At 47.2% G+C, this 20,740-nt stretch overlaps 1 pseudogene; it reads left to right on the top strand.

The window, feature by feature from the left end:
- Positions 1-3,941: 3,941 nt before the first annotated feature.
- LOC146182688 (uncharacterized) overlaps positions 3,942-20,740 on the top strand; it is a 32,355-nt pseudogene continuing 15,556 nt past the window's right edge.

Below are 20,740 nucleotides of genomic sequence, written 5' to 3'. Positions count from 1 at the left end.
GTATGCACAGCCTAGCGCTATGAATTCTCTGCGTGTTGGCTTATCGACCAAAGTCGCGATTTTTCGTCGAGGTTTTCTTACTCTGTGCATCTCATTCCTGCTGGCTCTTCGCCCCTTCGTGAGACGAAAGACTTGTCTGCGTGCAGCTCCAGTTCAATGGACCCATCTCGTCTGCTGATTGTGCTGGCCATTATAGTCGGCGATATCCGCTCTGGTTCGTGTTGTTGAAATTGTTACCTTCATGTGCTGTGGAGAGACGTAATTAACGGCGTTCCGAAGAAGTACTTCCAGGAAGGGTAGTGTAAATTTTTAATTATGTATTTTGGTTTCATTACTTTCATCAAATACCAACCACTAGGTAACTAGAACGCAGGTATTTGCTCCATGTTTCTACATTGCTTTGATGGTATGGAATGCGTTGAATGAATATCAGTTCAGTTCAGTCGTTCAGTCGTGTCCGACTCTTCGTGACCCTATGAACCATGTCACGCCACGCTTTCCGGTATCTCACTATCTTCCTAACATCACATAACTTCATCTGCAGTGCCTCGAGGATGCCATCTAACCATCGCGTTCGCTGCCTACCCCTTCTCCGGCGACCCTCAACCTTTCCCAACATCAAATCTTTCTCCAGCGACTCATCTCTTCTCATCAGATGACCAGAGTAGCTGAGCTTTAACTTTAGAATTTGACCCTCCAATGAGCAGTCAGGGTTTATGGTCGACAATATCGACTGATTTGATCTTCTGGCAGTCCAAGGAACTCTCAAGAGTCTTCGCCAACACCACTGTTCAAACGCGTCAATTCTTCGGCGGTCAGCCTTTTTCACAGTCCAACTCTCGCATGCATACATCACAACTGGAAAGACCATAGCACAAGTAATACGGATCTTGGTTGGCAGACTAATGTCTCTGCTCTTTACTAGGCGGTCAAGGCTAACCATTGCTCTCTTTCCCAGAAGCAGGCGTCTCCTAAATTCATGGCTGCAGTCTCCTTCCGAGGTAATCTTGGAGCCCAAGAAGAGAAAATCTGCCACAGCTTCCACTTCTTGTCCATTGATGCTCCAGGACTTCATAGGGCAAGACGCCATGATCTTTGTCTTTTTAATGTTCAGTTTAAGCCCAAACTTCTCACTCTCTTCTTGTATGCGCATCAGAAGTCTCTTGAGTTCCACTTCACTTTCTGCCGTTAAAGTGGTATCATCCGCATATCTAAGGTTGTTGATACGTTTTCCAGCAATCTTCACTCCAGCTGAACACTCGTCCAGACCGGCCTTCCTCATGATGCACTCTGCATATAGGTTAAATAGGCAGGGCGACAGTATGCAGCCTTGCCTCACTCCTTTCTCAATCGGAAACCAATCAGTAAGACCATGCCCAGTTCTGACTGTGGCCTCTTGTCCTTCATACAGGTTCCTGAGGAGACAGATGAGGTGCATTGGAACTCCCATCTCTTGGAGAGCTTGCCACAATCTGCTGTGATCTACACAGTCAAACGCTTTCGCATAATCAATAAAGCAGAAGTAGATGGGTTTCTGGAACTCTCTTGCTTTTTACATGATCCAGCGAAGGTTGGCAATTTGGTCTCTAGTTCCTCTGCCCTTGCGAAACCCAGCTTGCACGTCCGGAAGCTCCCGATCCACATACTGATGCAGCCTACCTTGGAAGATTTTCAACATCACCTTGCTAGCATGCGAAATAAGCGCGATCGTGCGGTAGTTGGAAAAATCTTTGGCACTGCCTTTCTTTGTAATGGGGATGTAATCTGACCTCCTCCAATCCTGTGGCCACTGCAGGGTTGTCCAAATCTTCTTACATAATGTATGCAGAATGTCAACAGCGTCATGGTTCAGGTTTTGAAGCAACTCAGCTGGAATGCCATCAATTCCGCTAGCTTTTTTCTTAGCAAGGCTGGCTAAGGCCCATTGAACTTCACTCTTCAGGATGCCCGGCTCGAGATCAGTAATCACAACCGTCTTATGTTGGGTTTGCACATTCGGGTCCTTCTTGTACAGTTCTTCTGTGTATTCCTGCCACCTCTTCTTTATCTCTGAGGCTTCAGTGAGGTCCTTGCCTCGTTTGTCCTTTATCATGCCCAGCTTAGCACAGAAGCTTCCTTTGATATCTTTGATTGTCTTATACAGAGCTCGTGTGTTCCTTAATTGGCTGTTGTCCTCAACTGCTTGGCACTGTATGTTCAGGAAGGCATTCTTATCTCTCCTTGCTATTTTCTGAAAATCCGCATTGAGAGCCTTGTATCTTTCTCTTTCCCCCATAACTTTTGCCATCCTCCTTTCCTCAGCTATTTGCAAAGCCTCTTCAGATAACCAGTTTGCTTTCTTGCATTTCTTTTGCTTTGGAACTACCTTAGTAGCAACTTCTTGTATTATATCATGAACATCAGTCCACATCTCTTCGGACTCTCTGTCTTCTAGATCTAATTCTTGAAATCTATTCCTCACTTCCACAGCATATTCTAATGGAATTTGATCCAGATCATACCTGAAAGGCCTTTCAATTCATCTGTGTTTTCCTCAATCGAAGCCTAATTTTGGCAACAAGAAGCTGGTGATCGGTGCCACAATCTGCCCCAGGCCTTTTTTTGTGCATCATTTATTTAATTTCGTATCAACTGTACACATGCTGACAGAAGCAGTGCCGGCAAACTGGGTTCTTTGCTAGTGATAAAGCAAGCATGCAAGATTACAATGTTAGCGCAGAACACAGAACACTACTGTACGCTTTTGGCTATGTAAAGTGTGTGTGTGTGTGTGTCTGTGTGTGTGTGTGTGTGTGTGTGTGTGTGTGTGTGTGTGTGTGTGTGTGTGTGTGTGAGGGATACCTCGTTGCATTTTTTCATTTTCTGTTTCACGTGCAGTCAATAAAAATGGGAAACGATATCTGCTGTTCTCTGTGCTATTTCTTGCTACGGTAGGGTACGCTTGCTCGCGAGCGCCTGCGCCCTCGAGACCGCTATGCCTGTGGTTTTTTTTTTCAATACACTGGCCCTGCCGCGGCAGAACGATGATGCGGTAGAAAATCCACGAGCAGAGCGTTCTCCTGGGCGTAGGCGCACGCGAGCGCGCGACCCGCGCTGCTTGAAGCAACCTACCGACACCCCCTTCGGCGCACCATTTTTTTGGACCGCTCCGCTATACGGCCTCCCCCGACAAGTCCATTTTTTACGCGCCTCCTCCCGCTCTAATGGGGAGTTTGGCGCTAGCGTCTGTAATTCGTGGCCGCTGGGAGGTATAGGGAGTTTCACACCCCTCTCCTAGCGGCATAGAACACTTGTTCTTGCTCTGTCATTTGTCTCTTCTCGTCGAGCTCTCGTGGACATCAGACGTGTCGCTCTGAGCTCCCTCCTCGGCCGGCAGTTCGCACCTCTTCTCCCGCCCTTCTCATTCGCCGCCACTCTCCGCTCCGCCCCTTTTTGAGGCCCCGCCCCCTTTTCTCCGCACTCGCGTCTCCGCGTTGCACGGGAGAGGACGCGCGTCGGCGGGCTCCTACCGCCTGTACCCATCCCCCTTGGATTACCTTCATTGGATTACCTCCTGGCGCTTCTTGGAATACGTCGCATGAGCGGTGAGTTGGCCAGCCGGCCGTTTTCCTCCCTCAGAGCCTCACACATACCCATTATGTGAGTGCGTTGCCCCAGTGCGCGTTGCCCCATTGCGCGTTCGTGCTTTTTGTTTTCGGCTCCCTTGCGTGTGCCCGTACTCTCAGTGCGCGTTCGTGCTTCGCCTGCCGATCAGACTCTGTGTTCGCATTCTCCCAGTGCGCTTCCGTGCTCCTTCCCCATATCTCCGCCTCCGTGTGTTACGTACAGCTCTCTTGTGCATCCATCAGTGAAGTGTTGTGCGCCATGCCTCTCCGGTGCCTTGAACTTAGGCCTAACATGGCTGGATACAGCGTCGTCTTTAAGAGACACAACGACCCACAATGGAAGTCAGCGCAGATATCCTCCGGCCCAAGCTTCCTGGTCGTCACCGCCGCGCGGGCAGCTTTGACTGCTCCCGCGTGCTTCGAAAACTGTGCGAAGAGGCCACAAAAATTTTAGAAGCTCAGGTCCAAGCACAGAACATCGTAGCTGCCTCAGAGAGACCCCCACCTTCGGAGGGTATCCAAACGCCACCACAGCGCCCAGCAAGCCCTGTTAACCTCTCCCTTCGGGATCAGGAAGCAACGCCAGATCCACCTCTCCTCAGGCGGTTCGATGCCTCCTGGGTAGACTCTCCCACCCCTGGTCAGCAAGCTAAGCCCTCCTCTTTGCCTGCCGTACCCCCAAGCATTACGCACGAGGAGAACCCTCCAGCTTCAGGTTCATCCACCTTGCCTGCCGTACTCCCAAGCATTGCCCACGAGGAGAACCCTCCAGCTTCAAGTGCCCACCCAGACGCCCGCGTTGCAGCCGGCAAGGCCCCACGAACAATCAAGTTCGCTGACTTCACGGCTCCCCAGAGCGCAATCATTCTTAGAATGCGCATCGGCTGTGTTTGGACAGCGGGACGACTGCACCGCCTTCGCCAGACCGGACTTCCGTCATGCAGAGAATGTGGTGCTGTGGAGACTCTGGATCACTTACTTGTGCATTGTCCGGCCTACGATGGGCAAAGACCTTTGCTGGCTATCGCAAGTTGGGGCTCCCGACAGCTACTAGCGATGACCTGCTGTACCGACGTGGCCCCCGACATAAAGTCCAGCGTGCGTTATTTGTCCTTCTTGACTACCTGGAGTCCACCCACCTTATGCGCCTATGACATTTTGGCGTTTCGCCTCACCTGTGCCACAATGCGTTTGTGTACTGTACTCAATCTGTGGCTAGCTCGCGTTATGCAGTGCGCGTTCGACTGCGTTCCTTTCCGTGTGCCCAAGGTGTGATTTCACTGACTGTGCCTTCGCACATTGTGTCCTTCCGTGACTCGTTACTGTGCTCAGTGGCTGTGTCGTGTCTGTGCTCACTTGAACCACTGTGCCTCCGAGTGCTGTGCCGTCCCTGACCATGCCTTTGTTCCCTGTGCACAAAGTGTGACTTCACTGACTGTGCCTTCGCACATTGTGCCTATCCTGTGACTCGTTACTGTGCTCAGTGGATGTGTCATGTTTGCCTTCACTGTTCACTCGAGCCACTGTGCTTCCGAGTGTTGTGCCCTCCCTGACTATGCCTTTGTTCGCTGTGCCCAAAGTGTGACTTCACTAACTGTGCCTTCGCACATTGTGCCCACCTCTGTGCCTCCGAGTGTTGTGCCCAGACCGTGACATCAGTGGCCCTCCCAGAGTGACCGCCATCCCCCTGAGTGACTCCTTCTTTGCGCGTATTTGTGCCTGCACCGGTACGAACCCAGGAACACTCCACCAGCTCCGCTCTTCCGGGCGCCGCCCTCCTATTGTCCGCCCATCCAACAGTGGGCCGACCTTCAGTGATCCCGTCTCCATGCCTCGCGCTTATCCCGGCTCTCAAGGCTCACCGGATCCTATTGCCCTTTACCTTCCTTCCTTGCCACTATCCCACTCATCCTCCCTTCCTTTTACCCCCCTCTCCCCCTTAATTCGGCGCAACGGCGGTGATCCCTCATACCTGAGGAGACAGTTGAACGCGCCGATCCCCCTTTCATCCCCCCCCCCAAAAAAGAACCACTTCTCTCTCTCTATCTCTCTCTGAACGGAGACACCGGAGGGGACAAGAACGTTCGGTGCTCGATTCGTCACCATGGGGTGCAGTTGCGGTTCGTCACATGGACACACTTGGGGGCTTCCGTCGATACTGGTATGTTGTGCCTGATCTCACTGCGCATGGTTTTCTCCTATCAGTGTCAGTGTTTTCTTTACCAAAGTTCTTATAATCATTGTTTACTTGTAAGCTGCTTTTAGGTCCCGCGCTTATTTTTTCTTTCTTCACATGCCCATTTCCGTTTCGCTTTTATGCCCTGTTTGCGCTGCGGTCAGTATTTGAGGAAGGAAAGTACAACGCTATGTCTCTATGTTGCGCTGTCTCTACAAGACACCGTAAGACGCCACGTAGAGGATTGGAAGTTATAAAGAAACTGTTAAAGAGCTATAAGCCAGGCGAGTGCAGCAGCACAGCTGGAAAATCGATGCGGTTTGTGCTGTAGCGGGCTCCACTCCGGCACAGCGCGGAACGCGTCCGGGCAACAAAGAACTCTCCGTTCCAATCCCTGCTCAGCAAAGTAGCCACGAGGCTCGCGAAACACTGTGTCCGTCAGCCGAAGTAGAGGTCGCTAGGAGGACCGTCGATTACTTGCTTTCTGGAAACAATCTCCCGCGAAAACAGTACAGCGCAGTTGGAGCTGTGCGGCCCAGGATGGAGAACTCCCTGACGAGCGGGCGTCATGGCTGACGCGGGCCGTGGAGAAGCAAATGCCGCTCTCGCCCACTGGAAAGACGGCGGCGGTCACAGGGCGACAAACGCTATCCCGTGGTGTGCGCCCCGCGAATGATAAAATGCTCTACTTGTATATGTCGCAGGACCGACAAAACGTGCTTAATACATAAAGAAAAAACAATGATGCTTGGCCATCATGCCCTCGGGTAGGCTAAAGAGAAAAGCGGTTAATGTGGGTTCAGACGGGAGGACCGGAGGCGTATTTGGGTTTGCTCGGTACGGTGGCTCCGCAAGGGACAAAACGACAGAAGAGACGAAGAAAGCGGGCTGTTCCGACTAGCATCTACCGCCCCCAGGAGCCGAGCAGCCTAGCGATTAGTGGCGCATGCTTTTCCAATGGGCGTCATGTTGGACGCGGCACTAGCTTGAGAAAGCCTATACTACTACTATTATTATTATTATTATCATTATTATTATTATTATTATTATTATTATTATTATTATTATTAGTAGTAGTAGTAGTAGTAGTAGTAATTATTAATGGTAATAATATTAATTGGTTCACAGGAACGGAAAGGCGCAGTATCTGTCACACTTGTGTCCACAGACACAAGGGAGGAAGAGAGAAAGAGGAGCCGTAGTGGAGGGCTACGGAGTAGTTCAGGTGTCCACAGACACAAGTGTGACAGATACTGCGCCTTTCCCTTCCTGTGAACCAATTATTATTATTATTATTATTATTATTATTATTATTATTATTATTACTTAAAACTGTGAAGATAATATTTAGCCAGTTAATTCGGCTGTTAACTAGACAATTCAGTGCCAACTTCGTGAAACGCGTCTTCCTGTATACTACAACTACTACTAATGATAATAATAATAATAATAATAATAATAATAATAATAATAATAATAATAATAATAATAATTAGCAGAGAAATAATACTGTTCATTATTATTATTATTATTATTATTCAGTAGTAGTAGTAGTAGTAGTAGTAGTAGTAGTAGTAATAGTATTATAGGCTCTCTCAAGCTGAAAAAGCATGCGCCACTAATCGCTAGGCTGCTCGGCTCCTAGGGGCGGTAGATGCTAGTCGGAACAGCCCGCTTTCTTCGTCTCTTCTGTCGTTTTGTCCCTTGCGGAGCCACCGTACCTAGCAAACCCAAATACGCGGACCGGAGCGCAGATGGTCCCCGCGTGTCATCGCTACCCTCCCCCCACGTGACGCCGACGTCACTGCCCTTTTTTTATTTTATTTTTTTATTTCTTCTGCCTTTCCAGAAGAAACGTCCGTTGGGTTGATTTCCGATTCTGCAACGGGTATTCTCAACACGCATTGCGTAGTGCGCGGGAGTATTTTCCGTTTTTCCTCCGCCGACATGCGGGAAGGATTGCCTGTACGCTGGAGTCTATCTGCGCATGCGTGACACTCCAGGCGCGCGCGGAGTCAGCTATTTCCTCGGCGCTCCCTGCATGACTACCTGCGCGCTCGCGCAAACGCGGAGGAGGCTCGCCGGTTATTGGCTTGCGTGCACCAATCAGAGGATGCCATCTGCGCGGCCTCTGCGATACCTGTTTGCTTTTTTTTTTGACGTCGGTGCTGCGGTACGCAGAGATGTGCGTGCAGTCAGTCCGTCGACAACGAAAGGTTCATCGCTGCAGTGTTGCGGTGGCATTCGCTGGGGCTCGCCAGCCACAAACAGCATAAAAATAAATAAGGTAAAGAAGCTATGTGGGGAGAGGTGGCGTCTGACGTGCTGCCGGGAGCTCCGCGCGCAGTCAAGCGCATTGTTTATGGCAAACATTGAATAAGTGAAATGTGTTTAAAATCCTCGTGTTCCAATAAAGCAGACAGCATCGAGCGTGTGCAAATGCCATGGAAGTCGCTCCGGGACAAGCTTCCAGTTGCAGTCGGACTGTTTCGGCCGGCTTTAAACAACGTAGTCTTGCAAAAACAGAGGAGCGCGCGAGCCAGATACTCTTCATGGAGATGCGTACTTTTTCCAGCTTTGTCAGGGCGCTGCACTGAGAGCGCAGGCGCCTCGCTCGTGTGCCTCTAGTGTGCCCCATGGAGTGGGGCCTTTACTTTGAAGGAGAACGTTTTGAAAGGCGGAAAGTCTCATGCGCTCTTTTTTTGAACTTTTGAAGAGCGATTTGTTAGAATCGTTGCTTTGGTCGAATTTTCTTTTTCTTGTGTCAACTTCGGTGTTTTGTTTAGACTGATCAGCTTCATTTAGGGGGTGCTCGAACATAAATGGGCCTTTAAGGGCCTCCAGAGTCGTTGAACTTCGTGGGGCACTTGGAAGCCCCTGGATGTTTGATGTAGAAACTGGGACAGCGAAACACCCCTTACACCAGCCGAACTTTGTTTATTTTACGTAAGAATACTTTTTTATATTGTTGAGTTTGACTTTTATTATGAGACAAGGACGTTGAATCTGCGCCACAGAGGCTGCACTTGGCATCGAGCAGTGCAGGGTGAATTCATGCAAACGTTTACGTATTTATGTAATCCTCGCGAGATTATTGAGTGCTGCTGGGTCGATGCAGCCGGTGCTTTTGGGCTGCTTGTGTGACCGCTAAGGAAACGCTATTTTAAGTAAGACAACTTTTACCTTAGCGTGCAGCCATTAGAGGGCTGCGCGTGCGTACTGGCCGCGCCTATGCGAGTTCACGAGCGCAGGCGACGTCCGGTATTGGATGCTAGGGCGACCTACAGGAGCAACTGGGATCACGTCACTCCCCGTGCTGCAACTGGTTTAGTGTTCTTAAAAGATCAACGTCACGTTTGTCTCTCTAGTTACTCTCGTTAGAGAGTGCAGGCATTGCATACTTGTGTCGCCGCTTAGGTTGTCGCAGTTTATTTCAGTCGTTGACATGGTTCATGTACACGACAGAACCCGGCGTATGCTCCCATTTCTACCCGAACAAATAAGCTGGCAGAAGCTCGCCTACTCAAGCGGCTAAGTGGCAAAGAAGTAAGTGATCATTCCCAATCGTGTAACACATTTCTACGAGCAAAGTTTCGTCCTGTATACTTCGCGCTGTGCAGTTCGGTGTGTAGCGGCCGAAGAACTGGCGCGTGTGTTTACGGTACTGCTCATATCACTTGTGAAGGTAACGAACACTGATTGTGGACAGTATGGAAAGGTGCTGACTACTTCAAAGAGCTCCCCCAGCAAGGAAGATTTGTCCGAAAGCCTGGAAGTCTCAAACTTCTCTTTGAAGGCACTATAATGCCCGACAACGGAAGTGTCACCGGGACAAAGTAACATATTCTGCCGCCACGCGCTGCGATGTTCATGATTGGGCGTCTTGTACAGTCTTAGCACTATTTAAACAGCAATTGCAAATGACCGAGAAAGCAAATAAACATGCCAGGATCTGCTCTCGAAAAGGTCAACTAAATACTCTGCGCGGGAAAGCAAACACCCGCCCTACCAGGGGTAATGAGAGCAATGAGTACGCAGCTCGTCAGCATTCTCGAATTCGCTTCAACTACGTTCAAGGGAGCAAAGGCGCCGTTTCCGCCGTAATGGTCCGAAGTGCTTCGCATCTCAAACACCTCCGTTCATCTCGAAGAGAAACGTTGCCGTTATTTATGATCGCTTACCTCAGACCGGCTCCATGAGAGGTTCACGTTCTTTGTCAACCGCAAAAACAACGCTTAAGAGCGCTTCTGCTGGCGAGGTTCTTTTTTTTGTTTTGTTTTTTCATTGAAGTAGGTATTCGGAACCCGAACAATATGGCACTTTGAAAGAACGGAGATAAATAAAACAAAAACTACGCCAGTGTTCAATGCGGAGCGCTGGCTTTTTTCCCCTCGATGGCAATGTATACCTGTAGACGGCGTGCTAGACCCCCCAGAAGCGAGAGCCGAGTACAGGTGGGCACCGTCGGTCAATGGAAAGGCTTTAATAAAAAACAAAAAGCTCTTCCTCAGGAAGAGACGAACACAGGTTGTATCTGGAGATGTACCCTAATGCGAGCTTTTTCGGCGCTCCTGCCGTAGTTTTTATTTTCTATTTTGTGTGTATAAACGAGTGGTGACTTGTGAGAGTGCAGTGCGCGGAAAAACAGGCATGGCTGAGCAAGCTCCGCAGCGCGTGCTGTTCTGTGGATTTCGGATGATCGCGAATGTTGAGAATTCATTATTTTAAGTATTACTACGTGCATGCAGTGCGCGAGGACCTTCACAGCCCAGAGATATCTCCTGAGATATCTAGAATATCTTCGGAAAATTTGCTCCCCAAATGAAAAGCGCTTTTTACGCGTGTCATCTTGGAGGTGAGTTTTATTCCCTTTCGACGTCTTCTCTTCACCATATACGTAATTTGATTGTGTGGTATGTAGTCGGCAAACCTACGCAATATCACGAATGCCAGTTTCACCTGCAAGGCAGGGTGCCACTGCTAACGTTGAGTCACGTCGCCGAGCCCTGAAAGATGAACAGACGTTTTTTTTTTTTTTTTTCTTTTTTCTTTTCACGAAACAAGGTGAAAATATTTTTCTGCATCTGGCGTTAAAAATGGTCAGCGACACGCACCTTTTGTATCTCTTCAGTTTTGTGTCAGACGAAACTCCATCACCTGGTCGATAACGTGTTGGAAATATAGTTGGTATATGTAAAGTGTTGGGCTATGTTGCTCCTCGTTTCCGAGGAAATGGGCGCTGAATAGGCGTGTGTAATGTGCAGGCAGCCAGAGGCTCCCGTCCCGACTAAAATATAATACGAGATATGAAGATGCTCCATGGAAGCTAAACGCTATAGTCTTCTTATACTTGCACTTCTTGGGTCCACTCTGGTATGATTTCCAACCTATAAAACTTATTTTTGGTTGCATCCCGGCTGTATTCTTATAATTAGTACAGCACCCATAAACATACCAGTAAACCTAGTTGTCAGTTTTAAAGTGCTATTTCTTTTGCTTCTTGCGGGGATAGGCATGAACGAGTGGCAAGCCAGAAAGCGTGCACTCCTGCAATGTGCCTCGCTCTCGATGTCGTGCTGCCACGTCAGGCTAGGCTTCCCAAAAGCGAGTGCCTAGAATAGCTGGGAACTATCATTACCTATTAGTTATAAAAAAAAAAAAACCGCATGCCAGAAAGGCTCCGCGCTATTCATAACAGGGCCGTTTGCGAAGATCTGCTGGGCGCTGGTCCCAAGCAGGCATTCTCAGTGGAACTCTTAAGAGCTCCATCTGGGTATAGAAGGGCAAAAAAAAAAAAAAAATTTACCCGGCTTTTTTTTTTTTTTTTTTTCGGGCCGCTCACTCGATACAAACAAGCGATCGGTCGTGTTGGAGAGAGACCTAGCGTGCAGTCTTGAAAAACAAAAACAAAATCATGACAGCCGCAACGAAAAGCACTGGGTGCAATATAAGGCTGGAAGTTACTATAAACACAACAGTAAGCAGAGGCTCTTATTTCACTCGGCGTTTATATTGTTACGAAGCGGTAAGCCGATGATTTAACCTTACGGGAGACCACAAAGTAATCGGAGCACACCGTCGGCGCTTGCCACGGCGGTGGATCCAAACAGCCGCTTCTTTTGGCAGCACCTCCCAGACAGCGCCACATGTACGGTGAAGCTGCTGCGCATACATGGCAAAATTACTTTTGAAAAGGAAATAAATTACACTACTAATTACTTTGCTGAAAATCGCCCAAAGTAATTAAACTACATTAACCAATAATGCTCCTAAAAGTAACAAAATTACATTCTAATTACATCGTCAGAGTAATCCAATTACTTTCAAATCACTTTCTAGTTTTCATCCATGCAAAAACTAAGTAAATCAAGTAAACAAAACAGCAACATGTTCTCCAGACACGAAGCACACACACTATTTCGTCTTTCCGCCAAATTCCGTCCCAGAGAACTATTCCTTCCCTCTTTCCTGCAGCACCTAACGTTACAAAAATAAGACAACCGCAAAAAAAAAAAACAACAAATAAAGGAGAACGGTCGTGAAATGAGCTTGCTGGCCTCCGCCATTTTAAGGGCCCGAAGAAGCTAGGTTATTTGTCTTGCACTGCCTCATGTTGGCACCACTGTGTCCAGGGAGTTTTCCTTCTTGCACCATATCCTGGAGAAAAGTGAACCTCCAACAAAGGAGTTCTCGCACTGTTCATTCTGTCTCCTTTTGCCGATCCGTTACCATGGTAATTCTGCTTGCCGCACTCTACTTTGTTGTCTATTCAAGTAATTTCCATAGGGATTAATTACTTTTTCTCTGAAATTACTACCAAAAAGTAATTCATTACATTACAAAATACTGAAAATACATTACAGTAATTTTATTACTGTAATTCAATTACTGCCATGTCTGCTGCTGCTCACCATGTGAAGCAAATAAATACATGTAGCATTAACGCACAAATAAACTGCTTAAGAAAACAATCTCGCCGCACAAGTTCAGCACTAGTTATCCCAAGTACTGGGTCACGTGGGCGATACCTCTGGGCTGGCTAGACACAGTTTTACAGGCCTCAAAATTAAGAGCATCAAGCTTCAAAGCCGAATATAGTTTTTCAAAGCGATAGAAACGCGAGAGTAGTTTCTCCCGATATGACGGAAACGGAGACAGCGCGCGAGGTAGATGGAGAGAGAGAGAGCGTTACTGCGAATGAGGCTGGCATCAGTCAAACTCCAACTCTGCTGCACAGCTGTACGGGGTTGCAAAGCAAAGTATTTCGGGTGTCTGACGGGTGAGCGGCGCGGTGTTTGGAGGAGTCGAATCCCTTGAAGCGGCATGCTTACAGTCGCCGACGAGTCGTCTCTTGCCCACGTCCTCTATAGAGCGTGGAGCGCTGGCTTATCAAGCGGGCGTTTTTAATGCAGCAATGCATTTAACGGCAACGTATTCAGCTCCCATTGTTTGTCACGGTTTCGTCCACCACGGCTACAGGACTTCCATATAGGTGCCCCAAGGCACATGGCTTTTAAAAATTCTCATCGGTTGTCGTTGTATTGCTCCAAAATATCGCCAAGTGAAGCACTACATAGCGCAGAGATTTTTTTACTAACTACCTTCAATAACGACTGTGCAAAGGCAGCAGATTGTTGATCTGGGAGAGTTTCTAGCTACTTCGGCAATGATTGCCGCACACATCGCCTCGCGCTGCCCTCCACTACACGCTGACAGGACGCAATTGGACGCAAAAGGACTTGCTGGAATCGTTACGCAAGCGTACTAATTATCTTTACTATGGGGAACTGTAAAGTAAAGAATATCGAGCGTCAAATATAAATGATGACTTTGCTGGTCCCTGCGTCCGTGCATGGAGGACTGAAATGCCTTGTAACCTTTTAACATTGACTCACAAATTAAGATTTGAAATTAATGTCTGTAAATATACTCACAAATATAAAAAATATGGAATTTCAGTGAATGAAAACTCCATTAAAATGTGCGCTTCATTGAATTGCTGTCGGAATAGCAATGCCTTGAGAGCCATTGCTGCTATTGTAAATCTGCTAGGACTTGATTTAGCAGGTGAAGTACGTGTAGTGCACTCCATGCTGCTGGCAAGTGCAGGCTGGACAGCATCGTCTGCTTGGCATTCATAAGCTACATCAGCAATACAAGCAATTCTGCCTTTTCGCCTATGGGGTTAGGTCTTGTCCTTGTACTCGCTCATCCATAGGCGGAGGCCGTTGGGAGTGTGTCACTTGTTCACCCATCAAGCTTGAGCTTGACTGTGGTAGAGATGGCCAGGTTACCTTGAAAGCCCTATTTATCTCCTTGCCTATACTACTGGGCTTACATTAGCTGGAGCTGCAGAGGGTGGGAGAGAACAAGTAGCAAGAGCGCTGAAGGCTTCTTTCCCGCTGGTATGGTTGTGTAGTAGAGTGTTGGCGACGAAAATTCACTGTCGACACACGCTAGCAGAACCGTCTCTGTGTGAAGTTTTCACGCAACATTTTTTTCAGCACTGCTCGATCCATTTCCACACCGGGAAATTCTAAAGAGGCATCGTGGGGCAATGACAGTTCACACACATGAGGCTAGTTGTGCGAAGCATGTAGCCATTATGTGGTTCAGAACATCATGGGCCCACTATGGCTGTATTGCACACTCATTAGTTCAGGAAAATTGGGACAGTCCGGTGGGTCAGTGTGTCTCGACTCATCATTGCAAATTAGAGTGATAAGCCCTTTGAGTACCTCAGAGATTCTCATCGCTCAGGAGCCTGTTCACTAATGAGGTGAATGGTGTCCTCAGCTGCCATAAGAACTTGATATAAAATACAGTCGTCAGGCCGTTTGTATATAGGCTGCGATTTCCGTGCAGTGACTTCCGTCCTGCAACAGTTTTACCTCGTTGAATAGATCTCCAGATGGGCACACAGGTTAACAGGGTGTTTCAAACACAAAGGAAGTTTATGCCTTCAGGCATGCTTACGATGTAGCTCGTAGTTGGGTATACCACTGCAGGATGGGAAACCTATATGTGCGCTGAGCAGCCTCCGAGAAAGTGTGTGCTGTACCAATGGTCCCTATCCCAGAGCTCAGCAAGCCCCTTAGCATTAGGGCTGTTTCAGGAAAATTTTAGCAATTTGCGAAGTTTTCGCCATAGCGGGGTCTCATGCGCAGTGACCCCTAGGCTGGTAGGGAGGAAACGGGAGGATCATATTGGAGACGGTACTAAGCATTGTTTTTCAGCGTCCCAGCGCTACTCCTGCCAAATTTAAAGACCAACACTTCAACCATCCCACTTACCACCATCCAGATCTGCATTTCGTGAATTTCAAAGAATAGTGGAGACTTCCTCGCCAATTTTCTAGTCCCAATTGTTGCGTATACGTTCAATCACTACATTGATGAGTGTTCATAGCCCTTCAAACTTTAGTGCTTCCTACGGTTACGCGCATATCGGGGGGGCCTGTCTGGCCTAGCGAGGTGGATGCCTCGTGGTGTCCGCCCTCCTGCTGTCGCGTGCCGTGTCTTTAGCTACGTGTTTGTGTGTATTTTCAGTATATTTCCGTCACAGTAGGGGATATTCATGACTCAGTCGAATTCTGTTTATGAGCGAAGGTAATTTGTCCGATAAGGATGAATGCACTATGCAAAGTCTCTGCCTGCTTCGTTTGTATTCTTCCATGTCTTTTTCTCTTCATTTTCTTGGTCATTGATTGTTACCTGCCATTCTTTCCACCCTCCATTGCCTTTTAACTTCTGCTTAATCATATCCTCACTTCCGTTCAATCTTTCAGAGATTATGCTAACATTCGTTTTTGTTTTGCCATCATTATTGGTTTTCATTAAACATATTTTCATCACGAGCAGAGCAGCTCGCATAAGGGATTTAAATTCATTGCCCTTGTTGAGGCATCTCAGGATATTACCAGCGTTACCATGCGCACTTTTGATATGAAAGCATTTCTTGGCTCTGGATTGGTGAGGACATGATTTGTGGATAGGATCTGTGTACAGGGTTTGTAATGAGGGCATAACATCTCACTGACATCCCCCACTGAGCGCAGCATTATGGGTACAAAGATGAGCTCTACAGCTTGTGCAGATGATTCGTAGTTAAATAAAAATTCTATCTTATCCGAGACGCCTATGTTTCCTGCGGACAGAGCGTGTCTGCACGAACTCTCAAAAATGAAAAACACATTGGTCACTTGATTACAATCTGTGCCAGAAGGAACAAGTCCGCCTCCCTGGCCTGAACACGACAGCACAATATTGCCACGTTTGTTTCTTTATTACTTTTCTATACAACTTAACAATAATACAGAACACGATGAATAATGCATCAGCACCACACACAAGTACAAGTTTATATCAAAACTTCCTTAGGTGTACCAGGTCGTCAAGAATGCTCATCCACTCTAGGGGGCTCACATTCAGATTGATATGTCTGGTAAACAAAAACTCATTTATGTTGCTACATGCCTGAATGGACACTTACATATGCATCACAAACAGCCATTCTCGCCTTTCATAAACTATGAAGGCCCGCGACCATAAATATAACACACAAGAAATTTTTTTTTTTGTGCAGTTTTGGTTTCGGACGCTTTTTTTTTCCTCCAATCTGCCCATGTTACTTCTACATGGACAGGTAGCGTCATCTGATGTGTAATAATGAAATTGATGAAAGAGAAAAAAGAAGTTTAGCGCGCAAATCTGTGCAGAGGAGTCGACTACGCAGCTTCAACCTCTGCCCTCCAATTTCCTGGTAAGCGCTCATTTTTTTCTCTGGCTTTTATCATTTGCTTAGAAGAGTGCCTTTGTTTGCTCTTTCTTGAATTACCTAAGTGGCACTGCAATTTGTGCCCGTAGGGGCGAGTCTCGTGTTTGTTGGCCACAGGCAACACTCGGCACTGTGCTGTTTTTCATTCCGCCGAGGTTGCGGTGTGCTGTCCTTCTGTAATAGTGTGGTACGCCGCCCACGCCGCTAATATATGTTCTGCATGGCCTCGTGTGATATGCACGGACCTTTCTACAGGTACAAAACATGGACCTCAACATATTTTATGGAAAATAGCTGCAAAGGCGCCCCCTGAACATAGCGATGACTCGGACCTGGATGCGTCAAGCGACGAAGAACCAGAAAATGGTACTTCGGCCTGGGCATGTAAGCATTCCTTTTGTTGGAACAGCCAGAATTACACAAATATTCGAGCCACAAATGAAGTTGCGTTTGTTGGAGAGTGGAGAGGTTTGATATGGGAGGGGGGGGGGGGGGGTTCCTTTGTTCCTTTGTTCCTTTGTTCCTTTGTTCGCTTGAAACTCCATTTTTTCTTGTCCCATATAGCAAAGCAGTAATTTTCCCACTTGGGTCACTAGAACTGCCTAATTCACTTGGCATTTCATGCACTAATTTGTAAATTAATTTGCCTTTCCTATTTCCCACGTTTTTATAGCATCTGCTTTTTGCTCAATTTTTACAGCTCCGTCTGCTGACTGCCAAGATGAAGACATGTTCAAAACTCCAACTCCAGAAAATATTGACAGTACAATGTAAGAAACTTCCAGGCCTTCGAAGATTGGCCCTGCATTGCGTGTTGTACATGATTGATAAAATGCACTGCGCTAAAAAAGACTACGACGAAAGACTTAACCAACTGGACAAGCGCAGACTCACAACCAAGTTTATTCGAACAAACAGACTATATATATATATATAGTCTATAGACTATATATACAGAGAATAAACATGCATCTGCGCGGTACCGCCAATGGTAAAAACAAATATTACGTTTCAAGTTTAATCAAGGTATAAAAATTCACACTTTGCAAGGGAGAAGTCTGGCTGATGCACCTATCACCTTGTTTCATGATACAGTAGGCCTCCTTAACTTCTCGCGTTAGTTTATCTCTATGATGGAAAAGAATTGAAGTTTGTGAGAACAGCGGATAGCAGTTTTGTCTAGCTTATTACCTTTTGACGTTTCCTTTCGTCACATTTCCTGCAGTCCGCAGCCACGTGTGAATAACTGTCGGAATGGCCCCCAAATGCTCCTTCAGTAGTACATTTATACATTGGCCCGTCTGGCCAGCATACACCTTACCGCAAGATAAAGGCAACTGATACACAACCGCGCACACGCAGGGGAGTTACCTTGATCTGCGCTTAATACTAGACTGAAATGGGCCAGTACTCCCAATGGAGTGTTGTCCAAGACTCTTCTGGTAATGGGAGGAAGTACAGCCCCATCCATCCCCTGTGGAAGTGCCATCAGTTATTTCAGAAACTTTTGACATGGCTTCCTGTCGCTAATCTGTGAGCAGTCTTCCCTGTATAGTGATCAGAGGAATCCCAACAAAGTCACTTCAATCATCATGACAAGAGATAGATGGCAAGAGACCAAACAATCATTGCATTTCAGTGACGACCATGAGGCACCGGACCCGAATGACCATGAACGTGACAGGTTGTACAAAGTTCGGCCACCATTGAACCACGTGGTTCATAAATCTCAGGCAATACCAAAATCTGACAAGCTCTGCATTGATGAGCAGCTGGTGCCATTCAAAGGCCGCAGCTTATTGAAGCAATACTTGCCAAACAAGCCCAAAAATGGCGTTATAAATTGTTCCTTCCCTGCGATAAGTGCGGCATAATGTACAACTTCGAAATCTATACAGGCAAAATGTTTCCGTAGCCGGGTTTTCCAGTCTTCGCCGCAAGTGGCAACATCGTTCTGAGAATGGCGAGTGTCGTACCTCGCGGTCTAGAATACATCCTGTATTTTGACAACTGGTTTTGCAGTTTGGATCTACGGATAGTCCTAAAGAAGGCTGGGGTCAGTTCTGTAGGCACAGTGTGTGAAGCTTGCCTGAAAGGATGCAAACTTTCATCCGACAAAGATCTAAAAATTAAAGGGCGCAGCTCTTGCATCGAGATGGATGCATCTGAAGGGATCAGTCTGAGGGCTGTGAAGCAGTTTGACAACAGTCCATGACGCTGCTGTCCACATTGGCATCCGCATCACCGGACACTCCTGTGAAGCGTTTTGTCAAGAACAGCCGAATGATGGTGAGCATACCGCGTCCTTCTATAGTAGGTGTCTACAATGAATCTATGGGCGGTGTGGATGTAATGGACATGCTTGTGGCGCTGTACTGCATCCACATTAGATCCAAAAAGTGGTACTGGTGGCTGTTTCATTTATTGGATGTAGTAATCGTCAACAGATGGCTTCCGAAATGCCACCGCGGCTAATGTGCCACGCAACGAGCAATTGACGCTACTGTCTTTCAAAGAAGAGATTGCGTGCGTTTTGAAACAGCAGGGAGAGGTTGCAACACTTTCTAGAAGGCGACCATTGGGCCCTTCAAGGATTGAAAATGAACTACAAGTGAAGAGGCAGTGTGGGCCAGCAGCTCTTGTGCCCTGCAAGGAGATCAGGCTGTACACTATTGACCACCTACCAGTGTTCTCTGCGAAAAAGGTCGTTGGAAATACCCCAATTACACAGGTATTACTCGTGTAATGTGCAGAAAGTGTAGTGTGCATCTTTGCTTCACACGAAGGTATAGTGCTCTAGAATATTGGGCAGTGTGTCGACCGCACCGCGAAATGCATGGGAGCGGGGGGCCGCTTTTGCGATAACGGAGGCGCAGCAGCGCAGAGGGCGCCACCAGCAACTGGTGTGTCAATCGTCCGGGAGTCCCGCGTATGCGCGCTGTGCGGCGGGGCGGATACCGCGCGCACTGTACGTTCTTGTTTAATTGTGCATCGTCTCGAGCTATTCGCGACAGTATTTTATAAATTTGCCGGTTAATGGGGCTCAGTACTGTTAGCAATCATCTAATTTATTTTCCATTTTGGCCGTAGGCAACACCTCGGGGAAGCAACATGACAGGAAGTTGGGCTCCGAAAGAAAAACAGCTTGGAGAGGCCGTACGAATTGACTCGCACAGCACGCTTTCCGCGCCGTACAACTTGCTTTAGCATTCTAAAGCACCTAATTCACGTTTAGGAATGTCGTTTTGAAAAGAGGGCAGTGTGGAGATAGGATATATGAAGAACTCAGACGTGTAACACGTACGTTCGAGCGCTGACTTAAAGCTGGTCATCAGTGACCCCATTATCAAAACAGTTCAAAATAGTATACTCTGTTGTTTCACACGCAAACCGTGCCAAGTACAGTGCGTCACCTGAAGTCACAAGAAACGTTTGCATCCACCTAACGAATGAAATGCGGACTACCTCGCTCGAGGTATAGAGATTTATAGTAAAGACGTCAGAAAGTAACGACACACCAGGTAAATTGGCAACTGAATAACAGAACACAGTAGGTCAGGAAAGGTGGACGAAGTAGGAGGTAAAGACTGCACAGGAAAAAAAACGTGAGGCCTACCAGTGGCCTGAGAGAAACGGGCTGGTGGAAGCCATGCGGCGCCATGAAAAGAGTGACCGCGAAGGGAAACAAAGGGTTGAAATTTTCGTACGCCGCAGCAAGCGCATGACGGAGAAGAAAGCGGGCAGCTAAATACAAAGACAAATGGAGATATATGAAAGACAATAAAAAAAAGGAAACAATGGAGCTTAAGAATCAAATGAAGGCCTGGGAAAATGAAAGCAATGAAGACAGGCTACAAGCAGCGCGTGCAATCGAACGCATATAAAGATATAAGCGTCTAAATTTAAGACCCAACAACTTTGTGAAACTGTACACCAATCTAAGGACAAACCTTTATTTTTCTTTCAGTAAGCTGGAACATTCTTCTAACGGGTAGGTTTAAATATCCAGAGGTGCGCGCTATACTTAAGACATTTAATTTCAATGTGTATACGTTGACGATAACTTAATTGCTCCAGAAAATGTTTTCATTTTAGGTAGTTTTTATTCTGCGTGTTCAAGCAACCGGTAATATGCAAGTCATTGCACCCAGAAAATCGCTCTATAGTCCTGTTTTGGTGCACA

The sequence above is a fragment of the Amblyomma maculatum genome, chromosome 7, assembly GCF_055883805.1.
Source record: "Amblyomma maculatum isolate TAMU_Amacu chromosome 7, ASM5588380v1, whole genome shotgun sequence".
Classification (NCBI taxonomy): domain Eukaryota; kingdom Metazoa; phylum Arthropoda; class Arachnida; order Ixodida; family Ixodidae; genus Amblyomma; species Amblyomma maculatum.
This window is presented reverse-complemented; position numbering and strand designations above follow the sequence as displayed.